Source organism: Schistocerca gregaria, unplaced genomic scaffold (genome assembly GCF_023897955.1).
Source record: "Schistocerca gregaria isolate iqSchGreg1 unplaced genomic scaffold, iqSchGreg1.2 ptg000180l, whole genome shotgun sequence".
Taxonomy (NCBI): domain Eukaryota; kingdom Metazoa; phylum Arthropoda; class Insecta; order Orthoptera; family Acrididae; genus Schistocerca; species Schistocerca gregaria.
In genome coordinates this window covers 2,067,501-2,080,164 of record NW_026061730.1, presented here as the reverse complement: position 1 = coordinate 2,080,164, position 12,664 = coordinate 2,067,501, and the positions used below count along the sequence as shown (strand labels likewise).

The window sequence follows — 12,664 nt, the reverse complement described above, 5'->3', positions numbered from 1 at the left end:
TACACAGTAGCAAAGAGCGAGACACTGAGTTGGCATGAACAATGGAGAGCACAATGGGGCTCGAGATGTGCTTGTTACCTCAGGTGCTGTGTGATTGTCGACAAGGAGTGAAATGGACCAATTTGTGACCGCCCTTTCAATTTAAGACGTTAAAAACAGACGGAATTTGCATTCGTAATACCAGAGCATCGGACCTACTTGGAACTCTTGTGTATATGAACGTGTCCGCGCCTTTGTACTCTGGTACCTTCGCCGCTACAAACCAACCAACCATCGTGCCCGTGCACAACAGAGTCGCACAGAATGGAGAATAGCCAGGCTTGGTCGTGTGTGCAGCCGTAGCTCAGTTGGCAGATCGTTCGCTTAGCGTGTGAATGGTCTCGGGTTCAATCCCCGGCTACTCCATGTTTTGTGGTCAGTGCATGGTAAGTGTTGGTCGCGGCGAACATAAACGCACGCAAGAAGTTGCAAAACCAGCGTCACAGACTGATATGATGTATACTGTCATCAGGAGAGCCAGATGTAAGTGTGGGGTCCAGCTGTTATCGAGGTGTCATCGAGTGCAGATCTGTCTTAGGTATCACGGCATAACGTCATTGAAGTCTAGAGAGTGGACAACACGTTCGTCTTACTCAGAGCGGTGTCCGAACTCTATTTTCGACGTAATGCGTGCCACTTTCATTGTGGCCAACTACGATTCGATACAGAATGCACGAAACCTGAAAGACACCCTCACTGATACATAGAAAGTGTCGTTTGTCTGCGGAATAATGGGAGTGCAAGGGTCTGTGACGTTGATATGGCTGTATGTAGCACTATTAATCAACCGGGGGGTGGGCGTAGCTCAGATGGTAGAGTGCTCGCTTAGCGTGCGAGAGGTACTGGGATCGATACCCAGCGCCTCCAGAATTTTTAACACACCTACAAGCGCACCTTGCCATGCAAGTGGAATAATTCCCAACCAGCAGAGGTGTCTAGGCAGATACAAGAGAACGATTAGCATCCACAATTGTCAAGCGTGCTTTTATTCGTGCGCAGGAAGCACCCTCCTCCCACACCTACACTTAATTTAGAATCAGTACAAATGTTCCCATAAGATTCTCAAGCCTACGTCGGAAAGATCTGCCTTGCGCCGAGTTCACGTAAATCCCACTGCACGTTCCCATTCTTTGCGTGCAGTCGGCTGCTACTGGTGTTGCTGGTTGTGACTGCTGATAACAGATGCCGTAGCAATCAATTCATGGAGTGAGTTGTATGTTTTGCGATAGTCTGCCTCTGACAAGCAAGCACAGGTGATACAGGTGCGAACACAGGAAGCTTGCAGCTCCTCGTTGCCTGCAGACACAGAGCAGCCACACTAGGAGAGCGGCCTAAGCCGTAGGCGAAATGTGCTCATTCGCTTTGGCGCGACGTCGAACTATAAATAAGGCTGTCACTAGCGTGAGCGTCGTTCTTCGGCGTAACTCGAGAGGGTTGCGCCCTTCGATATTACTGTCGTTAATTTCGAAGTGCTAGGAGTTTCAGTGATCGCTGCAGCTGCTGTTGTCCCGAGCCTTTGCCGCCGTTGGTCCCAGCCGCCGCTGCCGCCGCCGCCGGTTCCCACCACCGCCGCCGCCGCCGCCGCCGCCGCCGCCGCCGCCGGTCTCCCGCCGACGCCGGTTGCCGCCATCGTATCCGGTTCCTGCCGCTGCTGCTGTTGCCGACCGCCGCTGCCGCCGCCGCCGCCGCCGCTCCCTGCCCGTCTTTCTTTCTGTCGTCTCTGCTTACGTCTTACCCTTCCTCTTCGTCAGTCTCTTGTCCTTGTCCTTTGACTGTCCCCTGTTATTTTTTTTTTTTTTCCTCTTTTCCCCTCTCCCACTTATCCTCTCACCATGACGACCCCCACAACTACCGCCACTACCACTGCCATCGTGTACACGTCCCCCTCACTTGCTGCCACCACCATCACGTGGTGTGCTCATTCACCGCCTCCCCCATATATTCCCCCCCTCCTCACTCTTCCCACCCCCCGCTCCTTTTGTTGCTCCCTCCCCTGTTCCTACCCCCCATGCCTCACGTGACCCATTCCCTCCCCTCCCACATGTGACTCATGCCACCCCCGCCAGGGTTGTTGCCCGTCGGGCCACCACCCACGCCACACCATCATCATCGTCATCACCATCACCATCACCATCGCCCTCGCCATCGCCAGTGCCAACCACTGCCACTGCATCTTCTGTGGCGCCAGCTCCAGCCCCAGCGCCAGCACCAGCACCACCACCAGTGCCTGCACCACCGGTGGGACCTGCCGTCTCCCGCCATCTCCCGGTCGTCCCCATCCCCCACACCTCTTCCCGTCCCTCTCCCGCTGTGAAACGTCCCAGCGGCACCCCAGCCTCTTCTGCTCCCAAGAAGTCGCAGACTCTCCCCCCTCCAACCCCCCAGGATGCCATGGATACCACCTCACCTTCCCTATCTACTCCCTCCTCTACCTCCCCCTCCTACAGGTACCTCCTTTCTCACCCTGATCCCTCTCTCCTGGAGGCCCGCAATCTTACCCTTCTCCTCCGCCAGCACTTCCCCGGAGCCCCGATCTCCCTTCTCACCCCCCGTCGGGACTCCGTCCTGATCACATCCCCCAGCCCCACCCTCCACTCCGACATCCTCTCCCGCATTCCCCTCAAACGGTTTGGTCCCCATGCCTCCCTTGCCCCTGCTCCCCCCCCCTCCTCATCCCGACAACCCCAGCCGCCCCGTCGCCCACCGACCCTCACTGCCGTGATCACTCGGCTTAGCCCGATGATCACGGAGGAGGAGGTGTTGGCGGAGCTGAAGGCCCATCCCTATCTAGAGGTTCGAGCTGTCCGCCGGATTCACAATCCAGCCGGCCCCACCCGCCTCATGCGGGTGTTCTCCGAGCATGCTCCCTCCATAGACCTCCTCCTCAAGGAGGGTGCCCTCCTTTTCAACCGCCGTTATAAGGTCGACCCCTCCCGCTCCCCTCCACAGTCCATCCGCTGCCAGAGGTGCTTGCGCTATAATGCACATCCTACATCTGAGTGCCGCGAGGCCCCCGTCTGCCCGCACTGCAAAGAAGCGCACTTCCTCCGGCAGTGCCCCAACCTTCAGTCCCCCCCCTCCTGTAACACCTGTAACCTCCAACACCCAACCTACTCCCAAAAGTGCAAGGCCCGACCCCGTCCCTCCGCTCCTGAACTCACTGTCCCTGTCCGCCCCTTGGATGCCCCCACCCCTCCCGGCAATTCCCTCCGTCCCCCCCCCACAGCTGAGGACATCATCCGCTTTGTAACCGTTGTCCTTCAGAACATCCACCCCTTTCAGCGCCCCCACACCCTCCAGCAGGTATCCCTTGCCGCCCGTTCCGTCTTCCAGCTCAACACTTACGCCACCTACTCCCATAACCAGGCCCATTTTACCTTCTCCCGTCTCGACACCCTCGTCTAAATTCCCACTATGGCGCGACAGCAACGTATCCTGTTTAACAACATCCGTTCCCTTCCTGTCAACAAGAATCTCCTTATGCATACCCTCACCACCCACCGCGTGGATGCCTTCCTCCTAAACGAAACATTCCTCCAGCCCCACCATACTGTCCATACCTCGCCCTACCTCCTTCACCGCTCTGACAACCCCCTCCCGATAGCGCGTGGCGGAGTTGCCATTGGCCACCATCGCCAGATCCCTGTTCGGCTCCAACCCCTCCTTCCCAACCCCACGGAACACCTGATCCTTAGTCTATTCTTCCCCGGCCTCACCGTTACCTGCGCCACCATCTATGTCCGCCCCTCTGCCCCTATTCCTTTTGACTTCCTTTCCCACATCGACCGTACCTTCTCCTCCTACGTGATTGCCGCAGATCTCAATATCCATAGTCGCTCCGCCACCCAGTTACGGCGGTGGCATCGGTTCCTCGCCACCATCCAAGGAGATGTCCTTCCTCTTCCCCAACACACCCGCCCTGAATCCAATACCACACCCGATGTCGTCCTAGCCTCCCCCAATCTCCTTGGCCGCATAGCGGTGGACGTCCTCGACCCTATTGGCAGTGACCATCTCCCTGTCCTTCTTACCATATCAGACGGTCGTCGCCCCCGTCCCGATCCTCGCCTTGACCCTCCCCCCAAGTATGTCCATGATTACTCCCGTGCCGACTGGAATGCATACCGGGATACCCTTACTACCTGCGTCGATAGCCACCCCCTCACCTACCACCGCCCACATGACATAACCCATGCCGCATCCTTTCTCCAGCAGACCTTGTCTGAGGCCGTGGAGGCCCACATCCCTACCGTCGCCATCCACCCGCACCGTCCCACTTTACCCCCACAGGCCGTCCTCCTCCTTCGTGAATCCCGTCGTCTCTACCGTGCCTTCCTCCACACGCGTGACCGGGACATACTACAACGCCACCGGCAACTCCAGAGACACATCCGGAACTTGCTCGCGGCTAAGAAACGCCGGGACTGGCGACAGACATGCACCCGTCTTAATGCTACCCTACCTATTAACTCGTCCAAATACTGGTCAGCCTTCCGCCGCCTTACTGGATCAAAACCCCCCCTTACTATCCTCTCCTTCATAATGACAATCCCTTTCCTGACAACCTTAGTAAGGCCAACCATTTTGCCTCCTACCTCACCGATGTCTTTACCATCCCTGACGATCCCCAGTTCGATTATTCCCTCTTCCCCGATGTCCGCGATCGAACTGACACCTCTATCCCTCCACTAGCTCCTGGCTTCCAGTACTTGGACAACATTACACACACTGAACTCAATACCCCTATAACTACTCAAGACATCATCGATATACTCCGCACCAAACGCAACACTGCTCCTGGTCACGACCGTGTTACTTACCATCACCTCCGTGAAGCTCCCGCCCCCTTCCTCTCCACCCTGGCCAGGCTGTACAATGTGGTCTTGTCCACCGGCTTCTACCCCGACCTGTGGAAAACCTCCCGGATCCTGATGTTCCTCAAACCCGATAAACCACCTTCCGCTGTCTCCTCCTACCGTCCTATAAGCCTTACCTCGGTCTTCAGCAAGGTCCTGGAATCCATTCTAACCCGCCGCATCCACCAGCATCTCCACCGGCACCGCTTCCTTCCCTCCACCCAATGTGGCTTTCGACCATCCTTCTCTGCCGATGACCTTCTCCTTCACCTCACTCACCTCCTCTCCGAACAACTCAACTCCCGTCGCTCCGCCATATTCCTCTCCCTTGACCTTGAACGCGCTTATGACCGAGTGTGGCATTCTGGTCTCCTCTTCAAGCTCCAAACCTTTGCTCTTCCTATTAACTACGTCCGTCTGATCGCCTCCTTCATTTCCCACCGCCCTTCCTATGTCACAATCCACAACACTGATTCCTACACCTTCTACCCCTCTGCCGGTGTGCCCCAAGGTTCCGTCCTTTCCCCTCTTCTTTACCTTCTTTATACGGCGGACATGCCTCCACCTGCACCCCCCCTTCACCTTCTCCAGTACGCCGATGACACCGCCTTCCTTGCCCTTGCCCCCACCCTGCAACGCTCCCAACACCTTCTCCAATCCCATCTTGACCGGTTCACCTCTTGGTGTAACCAGTGGTTGCTCAAGGTCAATCCTTCCAAGACCCAGGCAATCATCGTAGGCAAAACCACCCCTTCCTTCCGTCTCCTTGATTTCTATCTTACCATTTATGGCCGTCCTATTAACCTCACACCCACCCTCAAGTACCTTGGCGTCACCCTTGACCGTCGCCTCTCCTGGACCCCTCATCTCCGGACAATCCAAGCCAAGGCACGCTCCCGACTCCACCTCCTGAAGCTCCTTTCTGGCCGCACATGGGCTCTGGACCCCTCCACCGTCCTCCACACCTATAAATCTCTCATCCGCCCTATCCTCTGTTATGCCCATCCCGCCTGGATCTCTGCCCCGCCTACCTTTTACAAATCCCTTCAAATCCTTGAACGGCATGCACTCCGCCTCGCCTATCGCATCCGCCTCCCTTCCCTTACGCGGCTCCTCTATGACCTCATCCCCTTCCCACACCTCCTCCTCTTCCTCCAACGGATACGGATCCTCTACACCTCCCGCAAGCTTGATCCTCCCCACCCGCTTGTCTCTTCCATCCTCTCCCACCCCAACCCACTGCCGCGCCTGTACTCCTGTATCCCACCTGCTCTCCATCTTCACACTCTCCACACCCTCTCCCAAGGTGGCTTCCGCCGACTCCCCCTCCCGGATGATGCCCTCCTCCCCTCCATCTACCCCTCCTACCAACTTTGAGCCTTGCCTTCCCCTCTCCTCTCATTTTCCTGTGGGCACCCTCTCTCCCTTCTCTCCCTCCCCCTCTCCCTCCTTCCATCCTTACCTCCCCTTCCCCTCTCCCTGGGCTTCCACCCCCCTCTTTTCGTTTTCTCCCCTCCTCCTCCCTGGCATCCTATCTCCCCCTCCCTCCTTCCCTCCCCCTGTTTTTTCCCTTGGCAGGCCCCCAGCTTTTCGGTGTGGACAGTGCCCCTGCAAGCGCCAAAGCCCATCTCCGCAGTGTCCGTGTCTTTCGTCCCGTCTGTGCCTCGAGTGTTTCTTCGTTTTCTGCTCCACCGTTCACCTGTGCTAGTGTTCTCTGTTCCGTGCTGTGCTGCCCGTCTTTTTAAAACTGAAACAGTGCTGCGTCGGTGAACGACTTCATTTCTTTTTATTCTCTGTTGTCTTCTGATTTTTGTCCTCCATGTCTGTGTTTTGAGATTATGTCTTCCTGTTTTTATCTCTTGTATGTTTCTTGTGGCCGAAGAGCGGCATATTAGGCCGCTGCCGGCCTACCTTTGTAGGTATAAAATGACAATAAAGGAAAAAAAAAAAAAAAAAGCGTGAGCGTTGCGTGAGCGTCGTGAAAAGTCGGCTGCAGGGGTGATTGCCAAGTTTGGGCAGCGTTTCGTAGTATATCAGTGCAATGAAGACGTGTCCCAGTGTTTCGCAGTTGGACGACAAGAGTTTTACACAGTAGCAAAGAGCGAGACACTGAGTTGGCATGAACAATGGAGAGCACAATGGGGCTCGAGATGTGCTTGTTACCTCAGGTGCTGTGTGATTGTCGACAAGGAGTGAAATGGAGCAATTTGTGACCGCCCTTTCAATTTAAGACGTTAAAAACAGACGGAATTTGCATTCGTAATACCAGAGCATCGGACCTACTTGGAACTCTTGTGTATATGAACGTGTCCGCGCCTTTGTACTATGGTACCTTCGCCGCTACAAACCAACCAAGCATCGTGCCCGTGCACGTCAGAGTCGCTAAGAATGGGGAATAGCCAGGCTTGGTCGTGTGTGCAGCCGTAGCTCAGTTGGCAGATCGTTCGCTTAGCGTGTAAAAGGTCTCGGGTTCAATCCCCGGCTCCTCCATGTTTTGTGGTCAGTGCATGGTAAGTGTTGGTCGCGGCGAACATAAAGGCACGCAAGAAGTTGCAAAACCAGCGTCACAGACTGATATGATGTATACTGTCATCAGGAGAGCCAGATGTAAGTGTGGGGACCGGCTGTTATCGAGGTGTCATCGAGTGCAGATCTGTCTTAGGTATCACGGCATAACGTCATTGAAGTCTAGGGAGTGGACAACACGTTCGTCTTACTCAGAGCGGTGTCCGAACTCTATTTTCGACGTTATGCGTGCCACTTTCATTGTGGCCAACTACGATTCGATACAGAATGCACGAAATCTGAAAGACACCCTCACTGATACATAGAAAGTGTCGTTTGTCTGCGGAATAATGGGAGTGCAAGGGTCTGTGACGTTGATATGGCTGTATGTAGCACGATTAGGCAACGGGGGGTGGGCGTAGCTCAGATGGTAGAGCGCTCGCTTAGCGTGCGAGAGGTACTGGGATCGATACCCAGCGCCTACAGAATTTTTAACACACCTACAAGCGCACCTTGCCATCCAAGTGGAATTATTCCCAACCAACAGAGGTGTCTAGGCAGATACAAGCGAACGATTAGCATCCACAATTGTCAAGCGTGCTTTTATTCGTGCGCAGGAAGCACCCTCCTCCCACACCTACACTTAATTTAGAAACAGTACAAATGTTCCCATAAGATTCTCAAGCCTACGTCGGAAAGATCTGCTTTGCGCCGAGTTTACCTAAATTCCACTGCACGTTCCCATTCTTTGCGTGCAGTCGGATGCTACTGGTGTTGCTGGTTGTGACTGCTGATAACAGATGCCGTAGCAATCAATTCATGGAGTGAGTTGTATGTTTTGCGATAGTCTGTCTCTGACAAGCAAGCACAGGTGATATAGGTGCAAACACAGGAAGCTTGCAGCCCCTCGTTGCCTGCAGACACAGAGCAGCCACACTAGGAGAGCGGCCTAGGCCGTAGGCGAAATGTGCTCATTCGCTTTGGCGCGACGTCGAACTATAAATGGCTGTCACTAGCGTGAGCGTTGCGTGAGCGTCGTGTAAAGTCGGAAAAGTCGGCTGCAGGGATGATTGCCAAGTTTGGGCAGCGTTTCGTAGTATATCAGTGCAATGAAGTCGTGTCCCAGTGTTTCGCAGTTGGACGACAAGAGTTTTACACAGTAGCAAAGAGCGAGGCACTGAGTTGGCATGAGCAATGGAGAGCACAATGGGGCTCGAGATGTGCTTGTTACCTCAGGTGCTGTGTGATTGTCGACAAGGAGTGAAATGGACCAATTTGTGAGCGCCCTTTCAATTTAAGACGTTAAAAACAGACGGAATTTGCATTCGTAATACCAGAGCATCGGAACTACTTGGAACTCTTGTGTATATGAACGTGTCCGCGCCTTTGTACTCTGGTACCTTCGCCGCTACAAACCAACCAACCATCGTGCCCGTGCACAACAGAGTCGCAAAGAATGGAGAATAGCCAGGCTTGGTCGTGTGTGTAGCCGTAGCTCAGTTGGCAGATCGTTCGCTTAGCGTGTGAATGGTCTCGGGTTCAATCCCCGGCTCCTCCATGTTTTGTGGTCAATGCAAGGTAAGTGTTGGTCGCGGCGAACATAAAGGCACGCAAGAAGTTGCAAAACCAGCGTCACAGACTGATATGATGTATACTGTCATCAGGAGAGCCAGATGTAAGTGTGGGGACCGGCTGTTATCGAGGTGTCATCGAGTGCAGATCTGTCTTAGGTATCACGGCATAACGTCATTGAAGTCTAGAGAGTGGACAACACGTTCGTCTTACTCAGAGCGGTGTCCGAACTCTATTTTCGACGTTATGCGTGCCACTTTCATTGTGGCCAACTACGATTCGATACAGAATGCACGAAACCTGAAAGACACCCTCACTGATACATAGAAAGTGTCGTTTGTCTGCGGAATAATGGGAGTGCAAGGGTCTGTGACGTTGATATGGCTGTATGTAGCACTATTAGTCAACGGGGGGGTGGGCGTAGCTCAGATGGTAGAGCGCTCGCTTAGCGTGCGAGAGGTACTGGGATCGATACCCAGCGCCTCCAGAATCTTTAACACACCTACAAGCGCACCTTGCCATGCAAGTGGAATAATTCCCAACCAGCAGAGGTGTCTAGGCAGATACAAGCGAACGATTAGCATCCACAATTGTCAAGCGTGCTCTTATTCGTGCGCAGGAAGCACCCTCCTCCCACACCTACACTTAATTTAGAAACAGTACAAATGTTCCCATAAGATTCTCAAGCCTACGTCGGAAAGATCTGCCTTGTGCCGAGTTCACGTAAATCCCACTGCACGTTCCCATTCTTTGCGTGCAGTCGGCTGCTACTGGTGTTGCTGGTTGTGACTGCTGATAACAGATGCCGTAGCAACCAATTCATGGAGTGAGTTGTATGTTTTGCGATAGTCTGTCTCTGACAAGCAAGCACAGGTGATATAGGTGCGAACACAGAAAGCTTGCAGCCCCTCGTTGCCTGCAGACACAGAGCAGCCACACTAGGAGAGCGGCCTAAGCCGTAGGCGAAATGTGCTCATTCGCTTTGGCGCGACGTCGAACTATAAATAAGGCTGTCACTAGCGTGAGCGTTGCTTGAGCGTCGTGTGAAGTCGGCTGCAGGGGTGATTGCCAAGTTTGGGCAGCGTTTCGTAGTATATCAGTGCAATGAAGTCGTGTCCCAGTGTTTCGCAGTTGGACGACAAGAGTTTTACACAGTAGCAAAGAGCGAGGCACTGAGTTGGCATGAGCAATGGAGAGCACAATGGGGCTCGAGATGTGCTTGTTACCTCAGGTGCTGTGTGATTGTCGACAAGGAGTGAAATGGACCAATTTGTGAGCGCCCTTTCAATTTAAGACGTTAAAAACAGACGGAATTTGCATTCGTAATACCAGAGCATCGGAACTACTTGGAACTCTTGTGTATATGAACGTGTCCGCGCCTTTGTACTCTGGTACCTTCGCCGCTACAAACCAACCAACCATCGTGCCCGTGCACAACTTAGTCGCAAAGAATGGAGAATAGCCAGGCTTGGTCGTGTGTGTAGCCGTAGCTCAGTTGGCAGATCGTTCGCTAGCGTGTGAATGGTCTCGGGTTCAATCCCCGGCTCCTCCACGTTTTGTGGTCAGTGCAGGGTAAGTGTTGGTCGCGGCGAACATAAAGGCACGCAAGAAGTTGCAAAACCAGCGTCACAGACTGATATGATGTATACTGTCATCAGGAGAGCCAGATGTAAGTGTGGGGACCGGCTGTTATCGAGGTGTCATCGAGAGCAGATCTGTCTTAGGTATCACGGCATAACGTCATTGAAGTCTAGAGAGTGGACAACACGTTCGTCTTACTCAGAGCGGTGTCCGAACTCTATTTTCGACGTTATGCGTGCCACTTTCATTGTGGCCAACTACGATTCGATACAGAATGCACGAAACCTGAAAGACACCCTCACTGATACATAGAAAGTGTCGTTTGTCTGCGGAATAATGGGAGTGCAAGGGTCTGTGACGTTGATATGGCTGTATGTAGCACTATTAGTCAACGGGGGGGTGGGCGTAGCTCAGATGGTAGAGCGCTCGCTTAGCGTGCGAGAGGTACTGGGATCGATACCCAGCGCCTCCAGAATCTTTAACACACCTACAAGCGCACCTTGCCATGCAAGTGGAATAATTCCCAACCAGCAGAGGTGTCAAGGCAGATACAAGCGAACGATTAGCATCCACAATTGTCAAGCGTGCTTTTATTCGTGCGCAGGAAGCACCCTCCTCCCACACCTACACTTAATTTAGAAACAGTACAAATGTTCCCATAAGATTCTCAAGCCTACGTCGGAAAGATCTGCCTTGCGCCGAGTTCACGTAAATCCCACTGCACGTTCCCATTCTTTGCGTGCAGTCGGCTGCTACTGGTGTTGCTGGTTGTGACTGCTGATAACAGATGCCGTAGCAATCAATTCATGGAGTGAGTTGTATGTTTTGCGATAGTCTGTCTCTGACAAGCAAGCACAGGTGATATAGGTGCGAACACAGGAAGCTTGCAGCCCCTCGTTGCCTGCAGACACAGAGCAGCCACACTAGGAGAGCGGCCTAAGCCGTAGGCGAAATGTGCTCATTCGCTTTGGCGCGACGTCGAACTATAAATAAGGCTGTCACTAGCGTGAGCGTTGCTTGAGCGTCGTGTGAAGTCGGCTGCAGGGGTGATTGCCAAGTTTGGGCAGCGTTTCGTAGTATATCAGTGCAATGAAGTCGTGTCCCAGTGTTTCGCAGTTGGACGACAAGAGTTTTACACAGTAGCAAAGAGCGAGGCACTGAGTTGGCATGAGCAATGGAGAGCACAATGGGGCTCGAGATGTGCTTGTTACCTCAGGTGCTGTGTGATTGTCGACAAGGAGTGAAATGGACCAATTTGTGACCGCCCTTTCAATTTAAGACGTTAAAAACAGACGGAATTTGCATTCGTAATACCAGAGCATCGGAACTACTTGGAACTCTTGTGTATATGAACGTGTCCGCGCCTTTGTACTCTGGTACCTTCGCCGCTACAAACCAACCACCCATCGTGCCCGTGCACAACATAGTCGCAAAGAATGGAGAATAGCCAGGCTTGGTCGTGTGTGTAGCCGTAGCTCAGTTGGCAGATCGTTCGCTAGCGTGTGAATGGTCTCGGGTTCAATCCCCGGCTCCTCCACGTTTTGTGGTCAGTGCAAGGTAAGTGTTGGTCGCGGCGAACATAAAGGCACGCAAGAAGTTGCAAAACCAGCGTCACAGACTGATATGATGTATACTGTCATCAGGAGAGCCAGATGTAAGTGTGGGGACCGGCTGTTATCGAGGTGTCATCGAGAGCAGATCTGTCTTAGGTATCACGGCATAACGTCATTGAAGTCTAGAGAGTGGACAACACGTTCGTCTTACTCAGAGCGGTGTCCGAACTCTATTTTCGACGTTATGCGTGCCACTTTCATTGTGGCCAACTACGATTCGATACAGAATGCACGAAACCTGAAAGACACCCTCACTGATACATAGAAAGTGTCGTTTGTCTGCGGAATAATAGGAGTGCAAGGGTCTGTGACGTTGATATGGCTGTATGTAGCACTATTAGTCAACGGGGGGGTGGGCGTAGCTCAGATGGTAGAGCGCTCGCTTAGCGTGAGAGAGGTACTGGGATCGATACCCAGCGCCTCCAGAATCTTTAACACACCTACAAGCGCACCTTGCCATGCAAGTGGAATAATTCCCAACCAGCAGAGGTGTCAAGG

General features: G+C 53.5%; 4 non-coding genes across 4 annotated transcripts; all 4 read left to right on the top strand.

Moving 5' to 3' along the window:
* Window positions 1-832: 832 nt before the first annotated feature.
* Trnaa-agc (transfer RNA alanine (anticodon AGC)) lies at window positions 833-906 on the top strand. Its single transcript has one exon. It is a non-coding gene; the product is annotated as a tRNA-Ala (tRNA).
* Window positions 907-7,812: 6,906 nt separating this feature from the next.
* Window positions 7,813-7,885, top strand: Trnaa-agc (transfer RNA alanine (anticodon AGC)). The gene has a single exon. It is a non-coding gene; the product is annotated as a tRNA-Ala (tRNA).
* Window positions 7,886-9,385: 1,500 nt separating this feature from the next.
* Window positions 9,386-9,459, top strand: Trnaa-agc (transfer RNA alanine (anticodon AGC)). The gene has a single exon. It is a non-coding gene; the product is annotated as a tRNA-Ala (tRNA).
* A 1,492-nt stretch (window positions 9,460-10,951) lies between these two features.
* Trnaa-agc (transfer RNA alanine (anticodon AGC)) lies at window positions 10,952-11,025 on the top strand. Its single transcript has one exon. It is a non-coding gene; the product is annotated as a tRNA-Ala (tRNA).
* The last annotated feature ends 1,639 nt before the right edge of the window (window positions 11,026-12,664 follow it).